A 6,000-nucleotide genomic window follows, 5' to 3' on the forward strand; every position below is an offset into this window, starting at 1 on the left:
TTGAATTTCTGTTCTTCAAATCAGTATTTCTTGTATGCATGCTTTCAATAGGTTATTAACTTTGGAGTTAACTATTCTCCTAAGTATGCTTCATTATAATTCCACTAAAGTTAATCTACAATAGTAGTAGTTTTGGCTTGCAGAAGGACCTAAAGGATTACCATTTCACCATGTTGGACATCTACAGACACACACAATTAACTCTGAGAATTTTGTCTTCTCCCTTGGTTAGGTCTCATTTTATCTGAGAGTTCAGATTAGCTGACCAGGTGTTTTTCAGCACTACATTTCAAAGACAGAGATTTAGCTTTGTCTGATTTAGAATAGGAATGTTCTTGAATGATGAGGGAAATTAATTTTGACCATCTGACACCATCTAGAAGAAAGGTATGAGAGCTATATGTGCCAAGCACCTCAGAAACCTGTGCATAAGATAAAGCTTTTCCACTATTCTGCTCTTAAGCACTCTAGCAACTGAATGAGCATAAGCCATAAACTCCAGCCTTGATCACTCAATCACATAACATAGTTTAGTGCTCCAATGTCTAAGGTGTCACCTTCGTAGGAGTTATTGAACATGTGGTCTCAACAATTGCCCCATTAATTGTGAACAGCTAATACTGCTTCTCATTATCCTTCTGCAGCGCAGTCATAACCAAATAAGGCAGGAGGAGACTTTAATAGACATGTGACTTCCAATGAAATATTTTGACACCAGAGCCAATTAATACAGAAATTGGATTTGTTCAGTCCATTTCCTTCAGATTCTTGCTCCTGAGGATAATTCTCCTGGATCCTCAGGAAACTTCAACAAAACAAAGATAGACTGGAGGAGAAAGCAAACCCTTTCTTATGCTACTTACTCAAACAGGGCTTTCCTTCCAACAAAGTATCTCAGAGCATCAGGCCAGGGAAAATATTTCAGTAACTGACTGCCAGAAGTGCACAAGCTAAATCCTGTACACATCTTTGGTGTACAGGAGCTTCTTATCTTGTACCCAGAGAACTCCAAAGAAGTGGACAGTGCTAGGAAGATAATTAACAGAATGGCAGTATAATTTGTGAAGCAATTTTACATTGCAGTAGAGATGGTACTGCGAGATTCCCTTCTTCCTGAGTCTCACTGGTTCCCATATCAAATTTACTCAGTTTGTAAGTATAAAGTAATGATTTCTTCCAATTTAGCTCAGACTGACTGTCGAGATACTTCCTCTCCCATCTCCTGTACTATATCCACTTACAGAAACCCTGCGCTTTACGTTCTTGGCGCAGACATTTTTGTGCAACTTTACACACCTTCAGTGCTGCCCAAGTGACCTCATACTTCTGTAGCTTTACACGTATTCTAACACATCCATTCTCTGATGGGAACCCAGAAGGATGCAATAAGTGTATAATTCAGCCTGCAGAATACATACAACATGCTTTGGCAAGAGCTCAGCATGAATTTCAGGACAAAGCCTGAATTTGTGGAACTGGCAACTATCAAAAACATCAACCATCTGTAAATCTGATACAGAAATCACTGAACAGAATGAATATCAATAAGGCAGTTGATGTGCCAACACTTCTACTTACTATATCAAATATCTCCACTTTGCTCATGCTTTGTCTTTCCATCATTTCCCCTGTTGTATGTTTCTCCACCTCTTGTAAATTACTAGCAGCTACATCGTTACAATAATCAGATTATCTCCCGGCTAGTAACTGCCTTGTTCCCTTTAGAAGCTGAACGGAGAAATTATTACAAAAAAGAAGAGCTATTCTTCATTCCGGGGTAGAACAGAAAGAATAACAAGACGGATAGCTCTAAGGGCTCCAAAGCAGGAATTAGGAAAAAATTAACTCACAATACATCACACAGCCAAGAACAGTATTTTCATTTTACCTCTGAAGCCTGAACAGGGATGATAAAGACCCAACTGTCAAGCAGGAAAATTACTGATACTGTTTATCAAGGCATTCATTTCTGGTCAGATGCCTATAATCAATAATTGTCCTCACCTACACAGGAAGGGCAGCACTTGCCATTGTTCAGCCCCTCTCCCCCTGCTCCCAGACCCCAAGGAAGATCTTCATATAACTTTGAGAACATTTAGCTCTTTGTTGCCTTGGACTAGATAAACCACTTGCTTACCCAAGCTAGCAACAACCTCATGCAGTTTCTGTGATGAGCTTAGATACCATGGTGACAGTAGAAACATCTAGGATAGGAGACAGAGAAATTATGAAGTTATTTTGTTGAGAACCGCTGCAGGGAAAGGTCTTAGACTTTATTATAAGATTTGACACTGAGCTAACTATCTCGGTGTATAAAACATGCTTTTTGCAACGAAGACAGGATTATAGCCAGCTAAGAAGTTTTCAGGAAAATTAGCCGGCACAATAAGAAAATTCAGGTTTTTTTACTCTGCCAACTTAACGTAACCCAAAAACACATTCTTTTTCTCTGTTCAGATGGGGCCAGGCTAAAGATCCAGTCAATCGGCATTCCAGGCCTGCTGTGAAATGTTATACCCATTTTTACAGACCAGTAAGCTGAGATGCACAGACAGAGTTAGTGTCAGTCAAAATAAGAGCTCAAGGAAGTTTTATGGTCTAATCAGTAGCCAGAAATGCTTTTGACTTTTTGGGTAAGGAGGCATATTTCACAATGTGAAGACTGGTCTATTTATGTAGATGCACTTCTACAAGGCATCTTTTTCAGCTGCAATGCAGAAAAGCCTTTTAATTTGCATTTTACTCCATCATGCAGGATGTGATCATGATGACACTCTAAAGGTAGGAAATTAAGCATGGCCTCTCGGGCGTTTGAGTAATGCTTTTTTTGCTAATAATTATTCTTCCTGATCATAATAAAATATAAAGAAAATAAATTATATCATCATTGTCATTACCTTCATATCTTGATGTGTGATTTGGCTATGAACCAGTGACTAAATTTAGTATTATTAAAATTAAGAATGTTACACCTCTAGTACATCACAAACCACCTAGAAGTCCAGTCGAAGAGCAGGTTCCCATTGTGCAGCTCATTTTAATTATTACTAGTACTTATTTCCGCTTACAGAAAATAACATCTTTTACACGAAGGTCTCCCACCGCACAAGCAGAATTCGCTACCCCACAGGCAATCTGGGACCTCCTTTCCCTGCAATCCAGAGGAATTAATATCCATCCAAGGCATTTAGCGTCAGCCTACCTTTGATACTTCGCAGATTTCTGTCTAGTAATTAAGGATGAAAGAAGCTGGTGTCCCTCACTGAACCCAGCTGTATTGGAGAACTTGCTGAGAACTATTGTTAGGAAGAGGAATGAGGTATTCTTTCCCTATAGTGACATGGCAAAAATAGTCTACCAAACCAGCCAGTGATCCTAGGTAAACAATAAGATCCTAAATTAAAGGACAGCAAATAAAGCGAGGATAAGCAAAGCATTACTATTCATGGACTTGCCTACTCATCAAAGCATGGATGGATGCAGTTATGTCAATATAAGTATGTGCAGAATGTATGGTATGGTGTATCTAGATACCTCTCTTACATCACCCGTACTAGAAGCTTTACTGTCACAACTATTTTGCATTAAAATATCACCTTGCTGACAGAGAAAGAGTATAATAAATGCTGTGCAGCTGGAGCTAAATGTGGTATTTTTCTTCTGAAGTTCAGCTGCCCAGTGACCTACCCCATGCCATCTACTCTTTTCAGGGTGGGTTTTTTTTTCTCCATGTTGCTACGTGACCGTTGGCCAATTGGCAAGGAGAGGAAAGAATTATCTGGAAATTTAAAATATTAAATCTGCAGTGGTTAGAAAGGATTTTTTCCTCCAACAGAGATTTAAAAAAAAGTGTGTGCAATCTGGCTGCATCTGAATGCCAAAAGAAATATGACAGCTCTTAATGCCTGGGAAAGGCTTTTTAAAAAAAATGGATTCATTTATTTCTTTTTCTCTATATTTTTTTTTAAAGTCTCGTTTCTTAAGGAAACAAGGCTTAGGAAATCACACTCTGTCTGCCAAACTTTTTCAGTAACTTTTGAACCTGTTGCAATTCCTGAACCAATTCCAACCTAATCTGATCAAGGGCTAAAGGGCTCAAAAACTTATGTCCTCACATACTTTGTGAAAATCAGGGAATGTAAAAAGGAAAAAGATCAAAATTAGGATGTCTGTGGTTGGAAAGGCTGAAGCAAAACCTCAAGCTATGCATTATGTTTGCTGTAGCCAGGCGATCAGCATATGTGTCTCCAAATTTATCATGATACCTGCTTTTGATAGTCATGGGTCTTTGGGTGGCACATGGGCAGTGTAGGAGCAGAACTATGGCTTTGCAGTGATGGGTACATGGGAGACGATACAGGAATGCCATACCCAGGTACCGAGGCTGCTTTAGTTCTGCTGCTTGTGGAATAACTTCACTTATTTTCTGCTTTCACCTCCTGCCTGGCACTCTTCCTTCCCTAGAATAAAATAAATAATTCACTATCGTTCTCATCGCAATAGATCTGTTCTGGTTCATGTTTAAGAGCAGGAAACGGGAAGTCTCAAGGAAATACAAGCTCTTTGACTAAATGAACAAATAAGGCCGAATTAATGAGAACGGATTCATCTACTGAACTCTGAGAGGAGCTGTTCTTGACAGGACAGACTGCCCTGCGCCTTTAAATTTCCTTTTCTCTCTTTTCTTTCTCTTCTGACTAATCCTTGTGAAACTGTTTCTCTGGTTTCTGTCTCTTTTTTCTTATAGCTGCCTTGCCAATTCACTCTCACCCCAGGACCACTGCTCTCTCTGTATTGCCCCCTCTGCCATCCCATTATAGGGAAGATCTAGAGAAGCAAAGATAGTTATTTTGCCAATTTCCCATGTGTCTAGTTCATTGCACGTGGTTTTGCAACCATGAAATACTGTTTTAATAAAGTTCAAGAGGGGAAACCATTGGCACTAAAAATGAATGCATACTTCTGGGAGAATCTTTTTATCTTAAAGGTAATAGAGGAGGGAATTTCTGGAGGAGACTTGATTACTACTGGGACAGAGGGTGATAAATTGACTTCAGATACGGGATACTTCTAAGGTGCTAATATTTGTTCCTCAGCTCCACATACATACATACATGTACAAATGTCCTTTTTGCTTTCTTTTCTTCATTCCTGGTACTTTTTTCTTGCACCTACTTTGAGTTTAAATGCAGCTTTCTTCGCAGGATAACCCCTATCAGGGCTGCTTTTTTTTTTCTAGACAAGATTGTAAACCCTAGTTCACCGATCAAAGCCCAAGAACCAGGAATTTCAAATACCACACGCCTGCTAACAAAGTTGAACAAGAAACTTAAATTTACTGGTTTTCAGTGATCAGTGCTGTTTTAATTGTCTGTGTAAGGCTCATCCATCATTGAAACATTTACAAATTACTGGTTTTTTGTTTGAAGACTTCAGTCTGAAACCATTCTGGTTTTGAAAAAAGAATAGTAGTACTTTTTTTTTTTTTTAACTGAAAAAAAAAATTATAGAAAGCGTTCTAATAAATTTACCTCCCGGTGCAGTGTCCTCAGGCGTTTTGCCCGATTCAATGAACGCGGGTTACAGGGCAGGGTTTGGAAGGAAAGCCTCCCCTCAGCCTGACACGGAGAAGGAAGGGGGAGAAGACAAACCGCAGGGCGCCGGGGCGATGCCTCATTCACGGCGGAGGAGCGGACGCGGGACTGCAGAACGCCGGCGCTCTCCCTTTGCCCGCAGCCACCTCGAAAAGCCTCCACCACCAACGCGAAGCCGGCCCACGCACGATCGCTCTGTAACCCGCGGCCGCCCAGCCCGCCGCAAGCGACCACAACTCCCGTCAGCCCGCGGAGCGGAGCAGGGCCCGCCGCGCCGGCCTGCCCCGGCCGCCGGCCCGCCCCTCGGCGAGGAAACGGCCATTTAACGTTCGCCGGCTGGGCTGCCTCAAAGCCGGGAACGGCGAGGAAGCCGCGGGACCCCCCCTCCTCTCCCCGTCCTCCGCGG

Source organism: Haliaeetus albicilla, chromosome 28 (assembly GCF_947461875.1).
Source record: "Haliaeetus albicilla chromosome 28, bHalAlb1.1, whole genome shotgun sequence".
Classification (NCBI taxonomy): domain Eukaryota; kingdom Metazoa; phylum Chordata; class Aves; order Accipitriformes; family Accipitridae; genus Haliaeetus; species Haliaeetus albicilla.